This window comes from Leopardus geoffroyi, chromosome C3 (genome assembly GCF_018350155.1).
Source record: "Leopardus geoffroyi isolate Oge1 chromosome C3, O.geoffroyi_Oge1_pat1.0, whole genome shotgun sequence".
Lineage (NCBI taxonomy): Eukaryota > Metazoa > Chordata > Mammalia > Carnivora > Felidae > Leopardus > Leopardus geoffroyi.
In genome coordinates, this window is record NC_059338.1 from 6,891,329 (window position 1) to 6,917,204 (window position 25,876).

The following is a 25,876-nucleotide window of genomic DNA, read 5'->3' on the forward strand; positions in this document are numbered from 1 at the left end:
GAAATTTGTAAAGCACAAGGGAAGAATCAAAAGAACTAAATAAATGGAGAGACATACTATGTTCACGGATTAGAAAATTCGATGTAGCAAAGATGCCAATTCTCCCCAAACTGATATACAGGTTTAACACAACTTCTATCAGAATTTTAGCAGTTTTTAAAAAATTTTTAATGTTTATTTATTATTGAAAGAGAGAGAGAGAGCACGAGCAGGGGTCAGAGAGAGAGACAAGGACACAGAACCTGAAGCAGGCTCCAGGCTCTGAGCTAGCTGTCAGCACAGAGCCAGATATGGGGCTCAAACTCACCAACCATGAGATCAACACCTGAGCCAAAGTTGGATGCTCAACTGATGGAGCCACCCAGATGCCCAGAATTTTAGCAATTTTTAAAATGAATATAAACTAGATTATCTTAAAATTTAGATGAAAAGGGCAAGGAACTATAATAACTAGAATAATTTTGAAAAAAAAAAAAGAATAAAGTGGGAGGAATCAGTCTATCCTATCTGAAGACTTATATAGCTATAGTAATCAAGATTGTACTGACAGATCACCACAGTAATCCGTGGTACTGACAGAAGAGTAGGCACATAGATCAAAAGAACACAATAGAGAAAATGCCTCTGTGTGGCTTTATTTTGCGAAAAAGCTCTAGACTCAGATTCAGGAGACCCAAGTGTAGGTTGCAGGACTCGTATTCACTTGCTGCCTGCCCTTGAATGAATGACTGCTTCCAGTTATAAGTCTTTGATTCTCTGGGTCTGCATCACTTAACTTTTTCTGTCTCAGTTTCCTGTTCTATTTAATGGGGACAACCTGCCGTCTCTTCCTTATAACCTTCTGTTTGACCAGGGATGACAAAATACCTTTCTATTTTTTTGTATAAAGAATTCTACAAGCTGAAAGATTTGCTACCTTGATTGTTGTCAATAATACGCCTCCACCCCATGAGACCTCTACTTTGTGCACCTGAAGCCAAATGCCAAGAACATTAGTGTAACGTGTTGTTAATGTGGTTTCTTTCTTCCCATCTAACACCATCAGTTCTTCATTTGGACTTCTTAAGAAACACAAGGAATAGGACTCATTTTTGAGGAGCTACGTTTAGGGTTCTCTAAGTCCCAAAGTTCCAGACTTGGTTATGTGAGCTCTTGAGAAGGTCTGTGAATAAGAGATTTTATAGTTGTTTAAGAGAGGTTCAGAGAGAGATGGTATGTTTCCCAGTAGACCGATTCTGCTTGTGTGGGCAGAACAATCTTGAAATGATTCAACCAACCAACAACCAACCACTTGAAGAGGATTTTATGTAAATTCATGGGGTGTGGGTACCGGGAGCTTTGCAAGCCATATACATGGAATACAGACACACAGATACACACATGCATGCACACACACATGCACACACACACACAGACTAATGCCACCTTCTGTGATTATTACCATAAATATTCATGGTTAAAACCAAGCAAAACATTTTTAAGCATATATGATGTTGATAACACCTAACCTTGAACTGGGTCACAGAACTTTTCCTTCTCAAACTATATTTTAGAATAGAGTGAAGCAGAAATAGTTATGGTCTTTCATATAATGTACAAATGCAATGGGATAATTGGGGGCCCACTGCCTTAAAGTCATTTCTCCATGTATCTTATCATGGTGTGGTTACCACAATACTCCCACCATTTTCCATTTCTCTAAAATACAAATATGTTATGTGGAGGGTCAGCAGAATTATTTATAAACTAGCTTATTAGACTGGGAGTCAGTTTGCAGATCTGGGTGAGGGGCCTGGGTCTAATGCCAAGGCTCCTTTAACAAGATGTGTGTTTTCGGACAAGTCCACTGGTGTCCCACAGCCTCATAGTTACCTGCACACTGAGGAGGTGGAACTGTATCCTCGCTGAAGTCCTTTCCAGGTCTTATATCTGAAGAGACAGCGTGCTTCACAGGTGAAGAGACTGTCTTACCAAAATAAATACTGTGGAATTCTTAGCCGCTCTTTTTAACCCTTTGACCCATTTAACCCTTGAAGCATCCTATGAAGAAGGCTTTGTTATTATTCCTATTTTGCAGGTAAGGAAACTGAGGCAGAGAGAGGCTGCAATTTGCCTCAGGTCACGTGGCTATTAGTGGCAAAGCTGGGCTTCCTATCCATATGGTATAGGATCTATATCCTGGACCTTCAATTCATCCCCAGACAGTGCTAGACAACTACTAAAGAGGAGAGACTGTGTCCCCTTTGTCTTGTTTGCCACACAGCTTTGTATAGGTCCTCAGTAAACATACATCGTTCTTATTGATGCTGCTGCTGCTGCTGATGATGATGAAGTCAACATTTGTTGACTTCTATTGATTGCAGCCTTCTGTGTTGTGAAGAGTGTAGCAAAGCTGATGGTGTTAAGCTTCGTTTTCTCTTGTTAATGCTATCCACATAAGGGGAAGGTTCTGCTTAAGGGCCCAGGAAGGATCCTGACAGGGTGGAAAGTGGGAAAATCCAGAGCACGAGGAAGGCAGTGAGGCTGCCACGCTCTGGGCTCTTCTGGCCTCTCCTCTGCCTGCCATTGTCTTCATTTCATGACTGGTAAGGGGGTCTTGTGGGTTCCTATGAGACAGAGTTGCACCTCTCTGATGTCCCTCCAACTGCCCTGAATATGGTAGCAGGAAGCAGAGGCCGGTCATTACCTAGACCAGGAATACTGACAAGGGTTTGCTCTTTCCCATGCACCTAGCACATTTGTCGTAAGCCTAAGAACAAGTGTGGCCACCATGGCCATAAAATGGCACCACTGCTTGTATCCTTGCCCCTGCCTCTGTGAGTTTGGTGCTGATGATGTAGACTTTCCCTCACAATGTGAGAGCCCACTTATGATTTCTGAGAGTGATCATGGTCGAAGAGCAATGTTGCTTTGTTTTGCGTTTTTCCTTAAATTTTGCTTTATTCATTTTATTTCATGTTGTTAGCTCTGTGTACCGTTGAAAGGACAGAATCAGAGATGTTTTCGCAGCTACCCCAGGAAAAGAGCTCTGATCCTAGCAGCCAGTTGCCCTGGGTGTTCTTGTCCCAGTTCTGGTTTTAACTGAGTGTGATACTATGATGATACTCTGACCCGTGTTCTCTCGTGACCCAGATTTCTGGTGGTGATGCAGCAAGTGTCTCATGCACTGAAACAGAGGTGACGCTGCCTGGGCCATGGTGGGGATGGGGAGAGGTTGAACTCTAAGACCTCGACCTCATCGATTCTGGCTAAATTGCAGTTACACACCTCATCCCATCGCGAACGATGCGTATTTGGGGGTACACATGCCAAGCACTAATGAGGTAGTAGGGTGGGTCGTTTTTGCGGGCACCCTTTCATATTTTGGTGCGATCAGAGAAGCAAAGCATGATGTAGGTGAGCCTCTGGTGTTTTCCTCACAGTTTTTGAACCGGCAACCACATCTACTAAAACTTTCCAGGCTGACTCAGTGCAAAGGTGATTGTTTTGGAAAATTTGAATGAGATTGGTTGGGGCAAGTTCAATGTTATGCAAGTAGAGCCATGGGGGCACTTGAAAGAGCCTTTGCTTTGGACTCATTCTAAGTGACTTTTACCAAGGGGATTACTTGAGCAGGGGTCAAGAGGGAAACCAGGAGACCAGCGTATTTCTCCAGTCCAAACACCAGCACACACGAGTGGGCACAGTCTTTTGTCCCGTTCAGCCCGAGACTTCTTCGCGTCTTCTTCTGTCTCCTTTACACCGATACCTTTCCGCCCTAGTGTGAGGGGTATGCTATACTAGCCAGCTGTGCGTGGCGCCTACAATTTATCAGATACTTCCTAACTGTTTCACACATGTTCCCTCCAAAGCCGTGTGCGGTAGGTACAGTTGTTATATTTTTACTGATAAGGCAACCGAGGCACAGACAGGTTAAGTGTCTCACCCACGGTAAATGAGTGCTTCGGTCAAGATTTGAACTCAGGCAGCTCCTGGCTCTAGAATCTAGACTCATAACTACAACCCTGCGGTGTCTCTATAAAATCTACCAGTGTGTTCTGAGCTGTGCGTGTGTTATGAATCTGTCTGTAAGAAAGACTCTGCCCTGACTCACTGAGGAGGGGTGTCCGGGGGCGGGGGGGGGGGGGCGGTGCGTCAGTAGAGACGATCATCCAAGAGCTGTCCTGGTTTGACCTGAGATGCTGGGGCTTCCAGAACCCCGGCTGGAGAAGGTCCAGGGAAGGACAAAGGGGTAGAAGGTAAGCTGAGAGTATCCCTGGCACCCAGCCCTCGAAATTCGGCTGGTGCTGGCCGAGAACCAGCTTGGTGATGCTGGCTCTCCTCAGACTCTTGCCCGTGGACTGATACCCTGGTGGCTTTGTGTCTGTCCACTGATAATGGAGACCCAAACCCTGGGGTCCGCTCACAATGTGCTGCCAGAAAATTGCACCCCCCCCCCCCCATTTATTGCATGACCCCAGTTTTTAAATTCAGTCTGACGGACTGGACTTTCTTCTAGTCATCGGTGCTGGCTTCGTGTGCTGTTCCGTGCATCTTTTCAGGCTGGCGTCAGGGCTGCCCCGTGGGCTGGGACCGTGGCTCTGGGGCCAGTTGCAGTGTGGTTAACCGCTGCAAGGACAGTGAATGGAAAGATAATCATGCACTGTCATGTAGCTGAATTCATGACTTTGCACATGAATCCACATGCGTGCCCACTGCGCGTGGCAATGGCCGGTCCAAGTGCCTGAAGAGCCCTCACCACAAACAACCCTGTCGGGAGGTGCGGTTGTTAAACTCATTGTAAATTGAAGAAACGTCGGCACAGAGAGTAAATCACTTGCCCCAGGTCATCCGGTAAACAAGTGGAGGAAGTAGAATAGAAACTTCTGCAACTAAGGACCCTCATCCGTGCTCTTGACTGCCAAGGCCATCCCACCTCTCCTAGGCTAGGCTTTCTAGGGGTTAAAGTGATGAATAACGTAGGACCTTCCCTCCAAGACTGTCTCATCGACTTAGGTTTTTGCTAGTTTGGGGGTTTACTTGAAGTTGATGGACTTCTGGAAAAAATGTGAAGTGTCATTTACAAGTAATACTTCAAGTTTTGTCTCAAGCTAACTCTTCAAAGGGCTCACTTACCAAGAGCACAGAAGACAACGCTGAACCATTAGGAACGAAGATCATTTAGTCCCATCTTATCTGTGGTATAAGAATAATGGCCTTGTATACCGAACACATCCTGTGAGTTGGGCATTTTCTAAATGATTTACGTATATTTCCTCACCCGGTGCTCATAATTGCTCTTGGGAAGTGGACCATGATTATCCCCATTTTATGGAAGGGGAAATTGAGTTTCAAGGATGTTATAGAACCTGCTTATAGTCACACCGTTAGTAAGCTGTAGGCCTGGCTCAGGAATCCGGGCAGCCTGGCTCCAGAGCCCCATGTTCTTAATTAACCACCACTCTAGGGTAGAACGATCACTGGGTTTGGGGTTAGGTCACTCACACCGGCTCTGCCAAAATGTCAACGGGCATAATGCCGGCCAAGTCACGTCTTTTCTCGGGTTCTCGTTCATTCATTCAACAACTACTCGTTGCATACCTACCGTGTGCCGGGCATTGTTGGCACCGGGCACGTCCCGGTGAGTAAGACAGACCTGGTCCGTGCTGGGGTAGGCCTTACAGTTGAATTTTCGTTTTCTTGTTTGTAAAAGAGGAGAATTAAAACATGTTAAAAACATTGCTCATCCCTTTGAAAACACATGCCTTTTTTTTATAACTGTAAAATGGTTCCTCCTTCCCTAGTGTTCTTTGAAATTTCCGAGTGAATTACCATGACTAAAAATAAGTTAAATCAATTATAAAATTGAGTAATTTTTGTTTGAATTACACTGGCCCTCCTCCATACCCCGAGGGTGAGTCTGATGCATTGGCCCCCCCCAGCCCTGGGCTGTCCTTCCGTTGACAATCCTAGGGATGGTGTTTCCAATCCAACAACAAAGGGACCTACAGTTCGTCTTTTAATTGCTTTGAAATGCCTGGGTTTTGTCTTTTTAATTTGTATTCATTCTTTTGCTAATTTGTGGCTCCTGGGTGTGTGTGGCAAATAAAACTTTGCTCATTCCTTTTACTGAAAACCCCTTACCCCCACCAGGCACTGTTGTGAGTCATGAATTCGTTCACCAACTGACGTTCCCTCATCCTGTTTATGGAGGGAACAACAAGGGACATGTCCGTGTGGCTGACATAGGGGCCCAGGGTTCCCTCCTCATTCAGGGACCCTGTGAGTTGCATGAGCTTTGGGCTCTGGGAAGCATCTGGGCTGTTTTTATTGAGATTTGCCTGGGAAACCAGGCTTCCCAGAGCTCTTAGGAACACCGACTGGCTCATCGATGCCCCCTGAGGCTTGGGCTTCTCAAACAGACCTCCTTGCCCTTGACCCTGCTCTCGCCCCTGGGTTGTTTTGTTGCTTCCTGGATGCGGAAGGTCTCGGGGATGGTGGCACCACGCTGAGTAAATGAGCACCACGTGCTGGTTGGTTGGAGGAATAGAGGACAGGATTCTTTAAACATTTTTTAATTTTATTAAAAAAAATTTTTTTAAGGTTTTATTTATTTTTGAGAGAGAGAGAGGAACAGGGAATCCAAAGCGGGCTCTGTGCTGACAGCCGCAAGCCCCATGCTGGGCTCGAGCTCACAAACTGAGACCCTAACCTGAGCCGAAGTCGGACACTCAACTGACTGAGCCACCCAGGTGCAACTCCCCCCTTCAATTTTTTTATTTTGATAAGAGCACGTAACATGAGAACTATCCTCTTGAACACATTTCGAGTGTAGGCTACGTTGTTGTTGACTGTAGGTGCAATGTTGGAAGCAGATCTCTGGAGCGTGTTCATCTTAGCTGAAACTTTATGCGTATTGACAGTAACTCCCCATTTTCCCTCTTCCCCCACCAGCCCCCTGGAAATCATCCCAGCCTTTGACTTTATGAATTTGACTATTTGAGGTTTCTCATATAAGCGGAATCATGCAGTATTTGCCTTCCTGTGTTTGGCTTGTTTCACTTAGCATGGTGTCAGTCACAACGGGAAGAATCTGCTTCCTCGTGTTCCAGAAGGAATGGTAGGTGGGGGAAGATGCAATTTAAATTTTTTTAAATGTTGACTATTTTTGAGAGAGAGAAAGACAGAGCATGAACCGGGGAGGGGCAGAGAGAAAAGGAGGCCCAGAATCCAAAGCAGGCTCCCGGCTCCGAGCTGTCAGCACAGAGCCCGATGCGGGGCTCGAACTCACAAACCTGCGAGATCATGACCTGAGCCGAAGTCGGATGCTCAACTAACTGAGCCGCCCGGGGAGGTGGGGGGGGGGGGGGGGGCAAAATGCAACTTAATTCAACGGACATCAGTGCAGGCACTGGGCTCAGTGCTGTCATTAGACATGAAGGAGCCCCGCGTCTCATGCTGTGCTGGCCAACCGTTTGACAACAGGCTCTGTGGGAGAGGGTGACAGGCTTGCTGATTTCCATATTCTCACCGCGGTCGATTTCCAACTACCGACATGGTGTCAAAACGGGCTTGCGGAATTCTCGAACTTTTAACAGCTCTCATCAGGCTAGGCAAGCTCGTCCCGTGGTCGACTGCCACTGTTGTCAAAAAGTTGTCAGTTTCGACTCCAACGTGGATAAAATACAGTGCGGCTGGACGAGAGCACAGGTGGAGTGTAGACAAGGCAGGAAGGCATCATGGGGGGGGGGCGGGGAGTGATTCAGTTTTGTGGTGGGCACATCCACACAGTGAGCTGGGGACCTTGGGGGCACCTCCCAGGTCTTCAGGTCAAGGGGGAAGTGCCTTGGTCTACCGGGAGGTCCCTCACGTCCTCGGGTCACCTCTAGCGGGTTAACCTTTTCTCCTGCGTTGACCCGCACAAACTTTACCTCCAGCCGGTCCAGCCCCGTCTTGGGAACGCAACCTTGCCTCGGTTCACACCAGTCTCCGCGTTTGGAAAGCCCTGGGTCCCCGTCTTCCTACTTCCTCATGCCCCTTCACCAGCTCTTCCGGATCACAGAAAGCACGAGCCAGAAGGGATAAAAGGTGGACCAAGTGGGGCCCGTCAAAGTGAGGAATGTATGTTCATCCAAGGTCACTGTTAGAAGGTGAAAGGCAGACAGCAGAGTCAGAAAACATAGTTGCAGCTTTTATGAGCACCGAAGGGCTTGCGCTGAGAACACAGAGAGAGAGAGAGAGAGAGAGAGAGAGAGAGAGAGCTCGTGGGGCAGAAAGAGAAAGACAGAAGTGGGGAGGGGAGACTTATACAGGAACTCACCAGAGCAGGTGTCCAGGTGGCATGGATGAAAAGATGCTTATCTGTGCTAGTCAGTCCCCGGGAGGTGAGACACCTCTGCCTACCCACCCCAATGGCCAAAACTAAACAGACTTGCACCAGCACCCTACTGCTGATTTGGAACAATGGAAAATAACACACGTTGCAGGCGAGGGTCGAAATTGCTACAGTCGTCGCGAAAACGTTTTTGGCGGTATTTACTAAAATTGAGCATATTACTGAGACTCAGTAATTACTCTCCTAGAAACATAGCCCAAAAGCACATACGTGGTTCACCTGCAGGTGTGTCATGGAATGATCATAGCAGCATCAGTAATAATGGCTCCAAATTAGAAATACTCAGGGGCGCCTGGGTGACTCTGTCTGTTGAGCGTGCAACTTCGTCCCAGGTCATGGTCTCGTGGTTTGTGGGTTTGAGCCCCACATCGGGCTCTGTGCCGACAGCTTGGAACCTGGAGCCTGCTTCAGATTCTGTCTCCCTCTCTCTCTGCCCCGCACCCCCTACCCCCCTGCTCGTGCTCTTTCTGTCTCTCTGTCTCTCAAAAATAAATTTTAAAAAACGTTAAAAAAATAAAAAGAAATAAAAAAGAAATACCCAGATGTTCATCAATAGTAGAAAATAAGTTGTGATTCCACTCGTGGGGTGGAATCCTATACAGCCCCCCAAAAAACAATGAAGTGTTGCTCCCCATAACAGAGACGACGCTCATAAATGTAATGTTGAATGAAAAGGGCCAGCCACTAAAGAATACAAATGGAATTATTCCATTTATATAAGGTTCAAAACCAGGCAAAACTATTTATGGGATTAGAAGTCAGCTTCCAGGGTACCTCTGGGGAGGAGCAAGGTGAGCGGTGGGTGGGAGGGTCACGTTGGAAGCCTCTGATGGTGTTTTCTTTCTTGCCCTGAGTGGTGAGGAGTGTGTTTGTTTTGTTTTAATTCTCTGAGCGATCCACGTGTATTTTGTTGTCTACCTCCCCGTTCATCTTACATTTTCATTAACCGAGAAACAGAGGAGCTTCTGAATGAAAATGTTAGAAATAGAGGTGAGCGTGTGTTTTTCTGGACCACTCTTGTGTTTTCTCTTTTAGCGTTTTCTATTTTTATGAATTTAATCTTCAGACAAAATATATTGAGAGTGACTGTATTCCAGGAACTATGTTAGATACTGAGGATAAGACAGGAAACAAAATGGAAACACTTGCGGCTCTCATGGAACCCCCATTCCCGTGGGGAGAGGAAGGCAAATCTATAAAATGTGAGATGGTGATGAGTGCTATGAACGAATATAGAGGGTAGGAGGATAGGGAGTCATGAGCTGGGGTGAAGATTTGGGCACTGATTAGGTGTCATTTTATATCGAGTGGTTGAAGAAGTCTCTCTGATAAGGCAGCATTTGAGCAGGGACCTGAATGAGGTGACAGAGTAAGCCCAACAGGTATGCGGGGAAAGAGCATTGCTTGCAGAGAGAATGGTACATGCAAAGGTCCTGTGGTGGGATTCCCCAGCTTCCCACGCCAGAAACTTAGGCCTCATTCTTGGCTTGTCTCTCTCTCCTTCCCCCTCATATTCAAACCAGATCCCCAATCCATTGGATCCATACCTAGATACCTCCATGCTCTTTCTACTTTTTCTCCATCTGTCGTTGTCTCTTTGGGAAACAGTTTCCCTTTTTTAAAAATTTTTTGTCCTCTGACAGGGGCCCCCTTTATGCTGAGATTAAATGCCCCACAAGACTTCTGCTGTCCTCTCTGGTCTCATTTCTTCCTGCTTGTGCCTTACGTCCCATGCTCAGGTCACGCCAAAGTGACAACATTCCTCAGCTTCCCTCTGAGCCCTCTGGTCTCTGGGCCTTTCTCCACGAGGGTGCCCCTACTTGTAGCAAACCTTCTTCTCCCCACCTGCTCTTTCCAGGCTTTGCACATCCCAGAAGTCTCAACTTAGATGTAGTTGATTCTGGGAAGGTTTTCCTGCCCTTTAACCCCAGTCAGGTGTCACTCCCAGGGGTGTCTCCCCATCATCACTGTCTTAGGCCGTTCTGTGATGGCCGTTGATTTTTCTGAGCTCCCCACCAAACTCAAAGACTCAGGTGGGAAGGAACTGTGGTTTGTGCCTCTGTGCTTACCACAGTTCTTGACGTTTAGAAATTGCACAAAAAATATTAAACGAATGAATGCATGTTGACTTAGATCCCTCTGATATGACAAGAGTCTAGTAATGTTTTTATGGGTAACCAATGGAACTGTTTTACGCTCAAAACAATATTCATCGGTTCACAAAAAGCCAGGCCTGCTGGGTTTAAATTCTCATGCCTGGTCGTTTTGTGTTCCATAATTTCTCCAACACATAAATATTATCCAACAAATTTTAATGTTACCTTATTTCACTCAGTCCTACGTAAAACATCCATTCAGAGAACCTGGGATCTGTGAAAACGTTCAAATGTAGAGATCCAAATGTTTTGCTCAGGCAGCAGAGAGATATCATTATTGTGACTTATTTCTAGAGTTGAAACTTAAATTTCTAGAAAAAGAAATCAGAGTTAAACTTTATTCGTTTTGTCAGGTTTGGGGCATGCTAGGTGGATGTTCTTTCCAATTTATCATGGCTCCTTCATATGGAAATGAAAGCTTTTAACATGATGACAGAGTGGGAGACACGGGAAGAAAGATCTAGTAACCCTTCTTATGCCCATGGTTTGTACCCCGGTGAGACGGGAGGTTACTGATCCCTGCTTGGCATGAGGATCAGAAGAGATTGGAGCAGGGACTCGAAATGGGCATGGGGCACTGTGCCAAGTCTCTCAAGTTGACTTTTAAAAACGGTTTCAACAGGATGATTTGAAAAATTATAAATGTTTGAGCATCAGGTATACCTAGAGCTCCTGTCTATTGAGCCCTTGCTGGGTGGCAGGCGCTGTAACTGCTTTAAAGAGACAATCCTATTTAATTTTAATAGTCATATGGGATCAAAACCATTATATCCCCATTTTGCAGATGAGGAAGTAAAGCCCAGACAGGTTCAGTGATTTGCCCTAGGTCACACAGCAGATCTGTGGTAGTATTGAGCTCTGAGCCCATTCCCTTTTTCATTTCATTTCATTTCATTTCATTTCATTTCATTTCACTTATCTTATTAATTCCAGCATAGTTCACACGCATGTTATATTAGTTTCAGGTGTATAATATAGTGATTCAACAGTTCCATGCATCACCCAGTGCTCATCATGACAAGTGCACTCCTTCATCCCTATCACCTGTTTCACCTACTCCCCCCCCCCCCCACCCCTTCCTCTCTGGTAACCATCAGTTTGTTCTCCATAGTTAAGAGTCTGTTTCTTGGCTTATCGCTCTCTCTCTCTTTTCTTTTCCTTCACTCATTTTGTTTGTTTGTTTCTTAAATTCCACATATGAGTGAAATCATATGGTATTTGTCTTTCTCTGACTTTTAGTTAGCATTATACTCTCTAGATCCATCCATGTTGCTGCAAATGGCAATTTTAATTCTTTTTATAGCTGAATAATATTCCATTGTATGTATATACCACATCTTCTTTATTCGTCCATTTACCGATGAATGGGCTGCTCCCATATTTTGGCTACTGTCAATAATGCTGCTGTAGACATAGAGGTGCATATATCCCTCTGAATTAGGGTTTTTGTATTTTTTGTGTAAATGCCCTGTAGCATGACTACTAGATCATAGGGTAGTTCTATTTTTAACTTTTTGAGGAAACTCCACACTGTTTTCCAGAGTGGCTGCACCGGTTTGCATTGCCACTAAGAATGCACGAAATTTTCCCTTTCTCTACATGGTATGAGGTATATTTCATTGTAGTTTTGATTTGCATTTCCCAGACGATGAGTGATGTTGAGTATTTTTTTTCAGGTGTCTGTTGGGCATCTGGATGTCTCCTTTGGAGAAAGGTCTGTTCATGTCTTCTGCCCATTTTTTAATTGGGCTGTTTGTTTTTTGGTGTTGAGTTGTAGAAGTTCTTTCTATATTTTAGACAGTAGTCCTTTATTGGATACGTCATTTGCAAATATCATCTCCCATTCTGTAGGCTGCCTTTTAGTTTTGTTAATTGTTTCCTTTGCTGTGCAGAAGCTTTTTATTTTGATGTTGTCCCAATAGTTTATTTTTGCCTTTTTCCCCTTGCCTTGGGGGACCTATCTAGAAAAATGTTACTAGGGCCCATGTCAGAGACCTTATTGCCTGTGCTCTCTTCAAGCATTTTAATGGTTTCCTGTCTCATATGTAGGTCTTTAATCCATTTTGAATTTATGTGTGTGTATGATGTGAGAAAGTGGTCCAGATTCATTCTTTTGAGTGTAGCTGACTAGTTTTCCCAAAGCCATTTGTTGAAGAAAACTGTCTTTTTCCCCCCACTGGATAGTCCTTCCTGCTTTGTCAAAGATTAATTGTGGTTTTATTTCTGGATTGTCTATTCTGTTCTATTGATTGATGTGTCTATTTTTGTGCCAGTACCAGACTATTTTGATTACTGGAGCTTTGTAATATAATTTAAAGTCAGGATTATGGTACCTCCAGCTTTGCTTTGTTTTTTCAAGATTGCTCTGGCTACTCAGGGTCTTTTGTGGTTCCATACAAATTTTAGAATTTTTTGTTCTTGTTCTGTGAAAAATGCTGTTGGTATCTTGATAGGGATTACATTGAATGTGTAGATCGCTTTGGGTAGAATAGACATTTTAGCAATATTTGTTCTTCCAGTCCATCAACATGGGATGTCTTTCCATTTCTTTGTGTCTTCTTCAATTTCCTTTATCATTCCCTCTTTCTAATCAAGGCTGCACTGCCTCCCATATTGGACAATAAACCAACTGAATAATTTTGGAGCTAAATGCATCTTACCTTAAGGTATCTATTACTGTGGATTATCCATGGCATCATCTACCCATTATGTTCCAGTACTGGTTAAAGGATAGGAGAGCCGGGATAGCAAATTCCATGCAAATGTGGGCATCTGACCTACAGAAGACTCTTAACATCCTTTTTCATCCAGTAACCACAAAATAAGCTTCACTAAGCAAGGGTTCATAAAAGAGCTTTATTTTATTTATTTATTTTTTAATTTTTTAATGTTTTATTTATTTTTGAGACAGAGACAGAGCATGAGCAGGGAAGGGGCAGAGAGAGAGAGGGAGACACAAAATCAGAAGCAGGCTCCAGGCTCCGAGCTGTCCCTACAGAGACTGACGCGGGGCTCAAACCCACGAACTGTGAGATCATGACCTGAACCGAAGTCGGGTGCTTTAACCGACTGAGCCACCCAGGCACCCCAAGAAGATCTTTAAATTGTAGGCGGGTGGATAAATGTAGTCCTTGAACAAAAAGGGTCCCTCCTCTGGGGAAATTGTGATCCTGGAGGGGGTGAGGGAGAGAATAGGCTGGCCCTCCTTCCCTCTCTGGCCCCCGGGCTCAGCTCTGGCCAAGGGCGGGTTTGTTTGGCTGTGATTCTTTTCCTTCAGTTTCCCTCTCTTGGTGTCGGTGTCGTGTTTCAAGAGCTCCAGGCCCCTGCCTGTTTCAGCCTGAGCCTCCGGCTTTAATCACTGATCCTCGGCCAAAGCTGAGGCAGGGTTTGCCAAATGACACCGATTGGATGCACATTTGGTGGGGGCGACTGCTGGACGAGGACCTCACCAATCCCTAGCCCCAAATAAAACGGACAGTGACACCCTCCTGGTTGGGACCCAAACCACTGCCTTATTAAGAGAGGCCCCTTTCCTCTCTGCTCCCCACCCACACCCTTGCCGCTTGCCCTGCTCTTACTGCTGAAATCAGAGCTGGGCCATGCGCCCCACAGCCTTCTTCCCGGCCATGCCCTCTACCCGTGGCTAGTCTCCTCTGACGGAAAGTCCCCACTTGTCTGAGGTTCCAGAATTCCCTTCCCAAACTCTGGATCTCGAGTCCCTGTACTTAGCAGGCCAGAATCTCCACTTCCCGGCTGAGGTTTCCAAGTGAACCAGCGCCCGCTCCGTGGGCATCTGCTCCTGCTTTTGCAGAGCCTCCTGGCACCCCTGGGGGGAGGGGAGACACATGCGTCCGGAGTCTGGTTGTCATCTTAGGGGGAGAGCGCACTGGAGAAGTAAGGACCCCTCTAGGAGCGACTTTCATTTGTTCGTTGACTTCATGGAATTCAAGGAACAGGATTATTGGTTAGAGTGTGTGCCTCTTGCAAGAGATGGAATTCAAGATCGTTTTGCTTTTAATGTTTATTTATTTTTGAAGGAGAGAGACACAGAGCGTGAGCAGGGGAGGGGCAGAGAGAGAGGGAGACAGAATCCGAAGGAGGCTCCAGCCTCCGAGCTGTCAGCGCAGAGCCCGACTTGGGGCTCGAACTCACGACCCGTGAGATCATGACTTGAGTCAGAGTTGGACGCTTAACCGACTGAGCCACCCAGGAGCCCCTCAACATAGTTTTTAAGAAGAACCAAGGACCAAGAACCAAGAACCAAGGACCACAGAGCAGCTCAAACAACCAGGGCCAAAGTAGCCTCCTGGGTAGGTCGTAAAATCCAGGTCCTAAGAACCCCCTGGCAAAGAGAAGTGGAAACTGCAGAATCTCAAGCAGTCATTTGCCGGGAGCTGAAGTATTCCCCTTTGCCCCGAAGTCTATAATTTAGAGCATTAGGGACATACTCGGGGACACACATTCCAGGGAGAAGTGGAATCCGACAATTTTGCACGTGAACCTGGACCGCTTCTTTTTAGAACAAAAGAGGTGGGGCTGTTTGTTCCTGGTATGTTTGTTTTCACTGCCAACTTGTTGTCGTGTCATGGTTATTTAATATGTATGAGCCCAAGCCGGGTACCAGGGGGAGTCAAATATATTTACTACGAAATGAGACAAACTCCAGTTCTTTCAACACCCCCGGTTGTGATAATCATAGCTAAGACTCGAGGCTAAGGCCTGTTCTAAGTGTTACCTCATTTATTCCTCGTGATGATCCTTTTGGGCAGGACTGCTGTTGGCACCCATCTTTTAGATGGGGACACTGAGGCGTGAGTGCTATGTAACGCGCTTAAAATCACACAGCTAGTGTGACGGTCAGTGTTGAGATTTAAAGACACCCATTCTGGGGGCGCCTGGGTGGCTCAGTCGGCTGAGCGTCCGACTTGGGCTCTGGTCGTGATCTCGCGGTCTGTGGGTTTGAGCCCCGCGTCGGGCTCTGGGCTGACGGCTCAGAGCCTGGAGCCTGCTTCGGATTCTGTGTCTTCCTCTCTCTCTGCCCCTCCCCAGCTCATGCTCTGTCTCTCTCTCTGTCAAAAATAAATAAGACATTAAAACAAAAATTAAAAAAATAAATAAATAAAGACACCCATTCTGGAGCTCCCTGCTGAGCTGTGCGGCCCGCTCGGGTTTCGGCGGTTGTAGCATTGATCAGACCAGGGTCATCCATTACTAACCCCAGGAATCTATACTCACTGATAACAGAGCTGCCAATTAAGTAAACCCTCTCTGACGGTGATAGAGAATATAGAACCTGCTAATTTCTTGGTGCCTCATATTTGCGATGTATCTTCTGGAATAGAACCTACTAATTTCTTGGTGCCTCGTATTTGCGATGTTATCTTCTCATCCTTGCACATGCGAACTGTCTTAGAATACTGTGCTGAGCAACACTGAACACTGGGGCAGCTGACCGTGGGGGGAAACTGGGAAGGTGGGTGGGATAGTTGAGACACAGGGAGAGCAGATAAATTTGCAAGCTCTGTGGGGCGCCGTGTTCACGCACAGCAGGCCAGGGATCCGTGTCTCAGAAGCTGTCCAGGTAGACGCTCTGCTTACCAGAGGGCATCAGCCCCTTGCTGTGGGCGTGCTTGTGGGCGTGCTTGTTCAAAGCATCCGGAGAGCCACAGTCTGAGACTCATGCAAGATGCCTAATCCTGCTGCCCCTTTAGGCCTGCCTGGTACAGAGAATATGGTTTTGTTTTGTTTTTTAAGTTTATTTATGTATTTTGAGAGAGTGAGATCAGGGGAGGATCAGAGAGAGGGGGAGAGAGAGAATCCCAAGCAGGCTCCGCCCTCTTAGCACAGAGCCTGACATGGGGCTCGAACTCATCTGAGCCAAGATTAAGAGTCAAACACTTAACTGACTGAGCCACCCAGGCGCCCCAGAGAATATGTTTCATTCACCCTTTCTTGTCCTTTATTTACACTCTGGATGTGCCATGGAGATTATTTTTCAGGAAATAGGGAGGGATGGTACCTCTTGAGCGGGGTTGAGATCCAGCCCCATGATTAGGGCTGCCTCTCTCCTGCCTCCTGCTGTGTGGGCACGGCTCCTTCAGGGCTGGGAGAAGGTTGAGGTCAGGAACATTCCCACCTGCTGAAGCTGATGCCTGGGAAGGTCACAGGCGCCCTGACCCACTCAGCTCCCTTTTGAGCCGTAAGGAAACTGTGAGGAGTCGTTTAGAGTTTCCTCCCTAATTGTCCTTTTGCTAGCTTTAGAGGGTTTCTCGTGCAATTCAAGGTCTCTTAAGAATGTGCTTCATTTCTTTTCTCTTTCTTTTTCTTTCTTTTCTTTTCTTTTTTCTTTTCTTTTTTTTTTTTTTTTTTTTTTGAGAGAGGGAGAGAGAGAGAGAGAGAAAGAAACGGGGCTCAAGCTCACCATATGCGAGGCTCAAACTCACAAACTGTGAGATCATGAGCTGAGCTGAAGCCAGAAGCTTAACGACTCAGCCACCCAGGCCCCCTGAATGTGCTTTATTTTTAAAGGCTGTCCAGGGAGTTTTCAGAGGAAAAGGAGGAGAGATTAGTAGGCTTACCCAGGCCTGAAATTGCTCTGTTTGGTGAACAGGGTGAGGAGTTTTCAATCTGTAATCCTTTTGGGGTTTTCTGTGCTGTGAGGATGGCCTCTGGGGGCTCTTCAGGTCCTTATTTACCCCGGACCTGCCATAGAGGGCAGGCCTGGACTGTTAGCTTATGTCACTGCACCGTGATGCCTGTGGACAGGGCGAGGGAACAAGGAGATTTGGGGAACTGCCTTTAGGCATGTGGATTTCTCAAGCCTGCCTCAGAAAGTGAGTGCTGAATTGAATTGAAACGTGTCTTGCTGGCATTAGAATTCTAAGTGCTGGCCTAGCTGGGCCATTAATGATTAAATGGTTGCCTTCGTAAGATCTGTGCTCGTTCCTCTCGCTCCTCCTTTTATATTCTGTTCTTCCCATTCTGCATTTGTTCTGGACACTTCTCCTTTCCCAATATCACTCATTTGCTCTGTCCTGCACTGCACATCCAGATTTTTCTGAAAACCTGACTGTGGTAGTTGCCCTATTTGGGGACTGCTCCCTCTTAGAAGCTTTGGTTTTGAAGGGCATGCGACACTGTTAGCGATGGTTTGCGGCTTGATGTGGTCCTGTGATCTGGTCCCCACGAGCCGCCCTGCAGGTGGCTGGACACTCTCGTGCCACCCTCTGTTTCTTGTTTGGTTCGTTCAAAGCATGAGAAAATAAAAGCAGACTGTGGGCTCTCTCAATGTATTCAGTTTAAGTTTGTTTTCATTTCCTTTCTGTAAGACGCACTCCTTCTTTCTTTTTTTTTTCTTTTTTTTTGTTTTCGCACTCCTTATTTCTACAAATGCCATCAATTTTATCCAAGTGAAAACCCAGTTTTAGCTTATTACACCCCGGAAATAAGAATAAAAGCCGAGGCTCCCTGGGAACATTCTGAGGCATAAATGCCAGGATCTTTGGGTTTGCAAACAAACCGTTCACATAATGGTCCGAAAGATCTCTTCTTCCTAATTAACTTCTATTCTCATCTACCCTCTTGTCTCGAGAGACACGTGGCTAAATTAGTTGGGGAGGTGAGAGCCCACGCGCGCCCTGACTATAAGCGTACGCATTTTCGAATCAATGTTGTTACTCATGAGAGAGCTTCTTTAAACTGCCACGGACCACACAGAGGTGGGCGTCCAGCACATTCGCAGTGACCCTGACTTTGCCCTGAGACTCCCTCAGCACATTTTTTGTTTCCAGAATTGTAGGACTCTAACCTGATGATTTGTGTTCCCGTTTTCAGCCTTAGCTCACCCGATGTTCAGCAGCATTGCCCTGGCTTCCCCCTGGCAAGACCATATTCTGCCACTTTGAGTGAATGTGCTCCTTCTTATCAGCCCTGGATCAGGCTTGGGACCCTCAGGCTTGGGGCCTCGTGAATGCTATGCCTCTTGGGCTCTCATGGAGCCCGCGGCCATGACCTAGATACTTTTGTCTGTCGTGTTCCTTTTCAGGGAGCTAAGCCCAAGATCTCCTGCAACTCATTTGAGCGCCATATTGGAGATTCGTACCCAGGGGAGTGTTTTGTCCCTGGGCAGCCTGAGACCCTGGGACTCCAAATTACCTGGCTGGTGTTGAACTTTCAGAATTTTTATCATGTGTTTCAGCCTTGGGACCCTGGTGTACATGCAGACTTCTACACAGAGGAAGTGTTTGCATAAGAAGATTGGTATGCTGGGGTTGGGTCATTCTTCTATTAAATGGACATTAAATATGTATGTTTGTTAAAATGTGCATTCAAAGCAAAAATTTGGAAGCCCTGGGACTCTAATTTTGGGATTTGAGGCCATGACAAGCCGTTAGAGGAGATGGTTCTGGGGAGCTGCAGGTATGAGGTGTGGCTCAGTCATTAATCACCTGCAGGGCACTATGGGGACACGGCAGAGTCCAGGCCCCCGAACTGCTTAGAGCTACTGAGACAGAAAAGGAAACCCTATGCTTTGTGGTCCAAACCAGTGCTGTCTTTCCCATATTCTGTCTTCCACGTGTGTTGTGGTAGTGAAACGAAATAAGAGAAATACTGAACAGTGCTGGCTTATATTTCAGTGGTATTTAAGACGCTGATAAATAATTTAGGGTCTGGGGAGATCAGGACACGAGAGGAGGAACTGAAAAACAGAGGTAATTTACCAGTGTATGTTTATAGATTCAAACCCTTGACTAACTGGGATTTTATGACTGACCGCAGTAGATCTAATCATTCTTTACAACTATTAGGTGGCATTAAATACGTTGACCACATTTTCTTGGAAAAGTGATCAATACTACTTTCCAGATCTCACTTCTAACTGAAGCTCAAAGTTACTTTAAGTAATTTAGCTGTAGTAGAGCAAAGTCCCGATAAGTCACCTTTGCCACAGAATCTGGGCCAGATGGCATGTGCCTAATGAGCAGTTGTGTCTGCTCGTGTACATGGTGTGAGCATGTGAGTGTCCCTATGTCTACAAATCATATGGCTTTTGGGCCATAAGTCATCATTGTGTGAAGCTTCAAATCTGCATCGGCACAAAAAAGAATCTTTCAGCTCATATATGCCTCCCTGTCCTCTGTATTGGGCTGGTGTCAGCTTACCCTGTGTTTGGCTGTGACGAACAGACACATGGATTATTAATACTGGAAGGGATTTTAGAAGTTAGCTAGCCAAGTCTCTTGCACAGAGAAGGACTCTTCCCTGGTCTTCTAAATAAGATGATTAGTCAGCCTCCCCTTGAACGCTTCCAGGAATGGGGACCTCATATATCCACAAAGAAACACACCCACATTTTGGATGACTCTAATTTTTAGGACATTCCCCCCTTATTTTGGGTTGAGATCTGCCTCTCTGCAATTTCCTTAGTTATGACTCTGAAGCTCTGTTGTATGTTCGGACAGTGCATCACATTTTTGAAGACCAACAACTCCTAGTGGAATCTTTCTTATTGATTTATTGATTGATTGATTGATTGATTGATTGATTTTTTGGCCTGGTAAAACATTCCAAGGTCCTCCAACGAATCTTCTTGTTTTCTTTATAGAGAAACAACTTCCCTCTTCCCACTTGAACCTGTGGACTCTGGAGATTCTACACCCTTATCACAGGGTCCAATACACCCTCCCTGAGGAAAGTCTCATTCTTCTTATGGTTCCAGCTGTACAGTCTAGAGTTCTCTTTCTCCTCTTTTCTTATTTTCTTCCCAGCATCCTCACCACAGACGTTATTGTGCACAAAGTACCGAATCACATTCCTTACTTTTGCTTCTTTGTAAATACTGGCACTCTTCCCTGCTTCCTTGTTGCATTGTTTCTTCCATTTTCCTTTGAAAAATGTTCACCTCTCCCATCAGCAGGAGCAAAGAGAGATACTCTGTTAGGCCCTTTTCTCTCTCCACCAGCTATAAAACCAGATGGTATTAACAGCCCATGGAACCGATGATTTCAAAAACACCAAAAACAATATAAAGTCTTATATTCACTCTTGTTTTGCATAGAAGTTGGCTACCCAACTGGATTCACAAGTGTGACTTTGAGTATAGAATATTCACTGAATGTCTGTCGGTTCTGAAGTCTCTGGGTATGGAGTTTGTTGATGTGGGCTTAAAAGTAGCTGCTTCTAGCCATAGAAGCATTTTTTTTACATATGTCTCCTCAGGCAAGGGAAACAGAAGCAAAAATAAACTATTGGGACTACACCAAAATAAAAAGCTTTTGCATAGCAAAGGAAACCATCAATAAAACAAAAAGGCAAGCTGCTGAATGGGAGAATATATTTGCAAATGATATATCCAATGAGGGGTTAGTACCCAAAATATGTAAAGAACTTATACAACTCCACACCAAGAAAAAAAAAAAACCCAAAAAACAACCACAACAAAAACAAATAATACGATTAAAAACATGGGCAGAGTGCCTGAATAGGCATTTTTCCAAAGAAGACATCCAGATGGCCAACAGACACATGAAAAGATCAATATTGTTAATCATCAGGGAAATGCAAATCAAAACCACAGTGAGCTATCACCTTATACCCTTCAGAATGGCTAGAATCAAAAAGACAAGAAGTAACAAGTGTTGGTGAGGATGTGGGAAAAAAGGAACCCTTGTGCACTGTTGGTGGGAATGCAGGTTGGTGCACAGCCACTGTGGAAAACGGTAAGGAGGTTCCTCAAAAAATTAAAAATAGTAATACCATATAACCCAGTAATTCTACTCCTGGATATTTACTCGGAGAAGACAAAAACATGAATTCAAATAAATATATGCTCCCCTGTGTTTATTGCAGCTTTATTGTAAATAAATTGGCTATTGTAAACATAGCCAAGATATGGAAGCATCCCGTGACCATTGATAGATGAATGGATAAAGAAAACGTGGCATATATATGTAATGGGATATTCTCAGCCATAAAAGAATGAAATCTTGCCATTTGCAACAATAAGGATGGCGCTGGAGAGAATTATGCTAAGTGAAGTAAGTCAGAGAAATATAAATAACTATATGAATTCACTCATGGGTGGAATTTAAGAAACAAAACAAATGAACAAGGAGAAAAAGAGACGAACAAAAAAGCCAGACTCTTTTTTTTTTAATATGAAATTTATTGTCAGATTGGTTTCCATACAACACCCAGTGAAGAGCCCGACTCTCAAACATGGAACCGACTGGTGGCTGCCGGAGGGGAGGTGGGTGGGGGGACAGGCGTCATAGGTGAAGAAGATGAGGAGCCGCAAACTTCTAGTTATAAAATAAATAAGTCACAGGGATGATAAGTACAGCACAGGGAATAGAGTCAATAGGGTAATGATGTTGTCTGCTGGCAGGTGGAGATGACACTTGTCGTGGTGAGCACTGAGTAGGGTGCAGAAGGGTTGAGTCATTAGGTTGCACACCCGAAACTGACAGCCACCGTATGTTGACTCTAACTCAGTTTCAGAAGTAGCTGCTTCTGCACACAGTTTAGATTTTGTCTTCTAACTATTTCAACCTCATGACTCTCATCCTCCTCTCAGAGCTGCAGCTCTTTTCTTCCCTACTACAGATTGTAATCGCATGAACTTTGGTCCTGCTCCTTGTCCACAAGGCACGGAACATGAGAGAGGACGTGTCCTTGGCATGTCCTTTGTTTTTCAGATTAAGAGACAGAATCTCAGGGAGAGTATGGGGCTCGTCCAAGGTTACACCATTAGTTGAGCAGCGGGCCAGGCGCCATTTCCACTGAACCACTCAGCTGGCTAACTCTATTGGCTTTTGTAGAGAACAGACTTAAACTGTGGCATCTCTGATTTACATTGTGTGTGCGTGCGTGCGTGTGTGTGCACACAGGCATACCTTGTTTTGTTGTGCTTTGCTTTATTATACTTCGCAGGTGCGTTTTTTACAGATTGAAGGTCTGTGGCACCCCCGCGTGGGACAAGTGTTGGCACCATTCTTCCAATAGGTTTTGCTCACTTTGTGTCTCTGTGCCACATTTTGGTAGTTCTCGCATTATTCCAGACTTTTCCATCGTTATTACATTTGTCATGTTGGTCTGTGATCAGTGGTTATGACTCACTGAGAGCTCAGGTGATGGTTAGCATTTTTTAGGAATAAATTAGTTTTAATTGAGGTATGTACTTTTTAAAAATGTTTTTAAGTTTATTCATTTAAAACCTTTTTTTAATGTTTATTTATTTTTGAGACAGAGACAGAGTGAGCGGGGTAGGAGGGGGGTGGCATTCAGAGAGAGAGGGAGACACAGAATCTGAAGCAGGCTCCAGGCTCTGAGCTGTGAGCACAGAGCCCAACGTGGGGCTCAAACTCGTAAACCAATACATCATGACCTGAGCTGAAGTCGGACGCCTAACCAACTGAGCCACCCAGGTACCCCTGAGTTTATTTTGAGAGAGACAGAGACAGCTTGAGTGGGGGAGAGCCAGAGAGAGAGGGAGAGAGAGAATCCCAAGTAGGCACTGCACTGTCAGCACAGAGCCCAACGTGGAGCTTGAATTCACGAAACCGTGAGATCCTGACCTGAGCTGAAACCAAGAGTTGGATGCTTAACCGACTGAGCCACGCAGGTGCCCCAAGGTATGTGCTTTTTAAAGACACAATGCTGTTGTACACTTACTAGACTACAGTATAGCATAAATATAGCTTTTATATGCACTGGGAAACCAACAAATTCATTTGATTCATTGATTACGATATTAGCTTTTTTGTGGTGGTCTGGAACGGAACCTTCAGTATCTGTAAGGTATGCCTGTATACAGCTTTTCCTCTTTCCCACCTAGCACATTGTCTGGTATTTGATAAAGTTGTCAAATGTAGGTTAGGGAATGTTTAGAGCCTTTTTTCCTTTTAAAAGTTGGGAATGCAGGGCACCTGGGTGGCTCTGTCGGTTAAGCGTCCAACTCTTGGTTTTGGCTTAGGTCATGATCTCATGGTTCATGAGTTTGAGCCCCTCATCGGGCTCTGTGCCATCACTGAGGAGCCTGCTTGGGGTTCTCGTTCTCTCTCTCTCTCTCTCTCTCTCTCTCTCTCTCCCCCCCCCTCTCTCTGGCCCTCCCCTGCTTGTTCTCTCTGGCCCTCCCCTGCGTGTTCTCTCTCTCTCTCTCTCTCTCAAAATAAATAAATAAATAAATAAAAATTGGGGAATGCATCTAAGGGAAAAGGAGTGGAATGAGTGATGGGGAATACAGTATAACCAGGGAAGTCAAGGCTTGGGAGACTGTGGAGTTTGTTTGGAAACATCTAAAGCTTTGTGCTGGGTGCCAGGGTGCCTACAAAGGCCATATATGTCAGTCCCTGATCTCCGTGAGTTTATAATGAAATAAATATAGTTGACCCTATATAAATGGGATAAAAATAGAGACAAGACAGAATCATATGAAAAAAATTAACTTGCAGATCAAGGCAGAAGATAATCAACATCAGTGAGGAGTTCAGAGAAGGGAAGACGATGGAGAGCTTGCTATTGTGTCGTTGTTCTCGGTGGAAGGTGGTGAGCGTGAGGCGGGAGGGAGGCCAGATGGAAAATGAGAAACGGGTGCCCTAGAACAGTCTTGTCCATTCAGTACCAGCCACAGGTGGCAAAAGGGCTGCCAACCCACAGTCCACTTAAGCTCCTGGAAGACACTGGGAGTGATGGAAAGGGAACGAAGGTTTAGTGAACACCTACTGTACGTCAGCCAACAAATATGTCCTGAGCACCTGCTCCATGGCGGGTGCTGTGTTTGGTGTTGGGGATTCAGCAACGGTCAACAGGGAAAGGTCTCTGCCTTCATGGAGCCTAAATTCAAGTGCAGGCCAGTCCATGTGGTAGGAACCAGAGAACCCAGGTCCTGGTTTTCGTCTTCAATGGATTTCGCAGTAGCTTCCTCCCCATGCCACCCCCCCATCCAACCCCAGCCTTTTCTGAAGACTCTCTAACTTCCTGTGGCCTAGTCCTATCCTCTGCAAGCACGCAGGGATCCCCACGAGATAGGTGATGCACATTCCTGCAGTAACTTCTGGCCGGGATCCTGGCCACAGAAGTTCAGTCCTTCATTTGGCTTCGGAGACCCTTTGAAAACATCTGACTGCCATGACTGTTGAAGAGACTTATCCTGCAAAGAACCTAAAGCTCGGGAAAGAGCAGCCCATGGGTGTTTACTGTCAAACACACATTTTTGGCAAATCGCCTCTCAACTTCCTTTTCTGGGGGGGCACCGTGTGCGAGGGGGGCAGGGCCTGGACTGGCATGGTGTAGAAGGAGCAGCCGTCTGCCCCCAACCCCTGTCTGTCCCGACGTAAACGCCGGCCATTTTCCCTTGTCACTAGGGACTGCCTTGGAGTGGCGGGGGGCCAGACAGCCAGAGAGAGGCAGGGGGCGGAGGGGCCAGGTTTGCGGGATGAGGGCGCACATGGCCCTGTCCACCGGCTGGTGGAGGACTGCTCGGTGTACCCGCCCTTCGTCCTGATCGGGTCTGGGACCAACACCACATACTGCGTGATAAGGCCTCTGCACAGACGCAGGTCGTTTTACAGAATATGAGTTTCCTGGGGACCCTTCTGTGGTGAGCTGAACAGCATAGCTCTTGCCTCTCGACCTGGATCCCCTGTAGATTGGCCCTGTGGCTTTGGGGGGGTCCCGAGGGACAGAGCGTCAGGCTCCAGGCCTCCCCGTGCTGTGCACCCGCTCCTTCCCGGCTGGTGAATGCTTGCGTCCTGCTCTGCGGGCGCCTCCCAGGACCCAGGGGGAGGCTCGCCTCATTTCTGTGGAGACCTTTGGCTGGACTTCTCTGCCTCTCCCAGAGGTGAGAGGCGGTGGTTCCTGCGGCCTCAGGCTTGGCACCGACTCGTCTCTGGGGGATCCAGGACCCAGGTCTCCAATCTCGCTATGGCTAGGGCCTCTCTGTCCCAGAGTGACCTCGCAGGCTCGCTCTCTGACTGGCTCTTCACGGCCCCTGCCGTCGGTGATTTTCATTCCAGATACGAGCCAATGGATTCCTGAAAGGGACGATGTGGGCTTCTGTCACCATCTCTGCTCTGGCCTTGGTCTGGCGGCGCTCTCCTCTGTGGTCTGGACCCAGAATGATGATGGACGCAGGCTGCCCGTTGTTTTTGTTTCGTGATATTTAAAGCCACCAAAGCTCTCATTACTGTAATACAGTATGTGCCTGGGTTGGAGGGAGGGGCAGAATCCCCCCTGGATCAGCGGGCGGTTCTGTTCGGTTGTGGTGAGCCTGGGGACGTGTTTGGCCCCGGGCCTGATGGAAGTCAGCGCATCAGGGCTGAGGGGGGCCTTGGAGCCACACTCCATT

General features: G+C 46.2%; 1 protein-coding gene across 6 annotated transcripts in view; it reads left to right on the forward strand.

Moving 5' to 3' along the window:
- DDR2 (discoidin domain receptor tyrosine kinase 2) overlaps positions 1-25,876 on the forward strand; it is a 155,117-nt gene that overhangs the window by 51,942 nt on the left and 77,299 nt on the right. The window contains exon 1 of one of the 6 annotated variants that reach the window (XM_045456622.1): positions 18,733-18,789. The exons of the other annotated variants lie outside the window; for them this stretch is intronic. The gene's annotated coding sequence lies outside the window, so the exon portion shown is untranslated. Of the gene's footprint in view, positions 1-18,732; positions 18,790-25,876 lie in introns of those variants that run through there. 6 annotated transcript variants of the gene reach the window in all.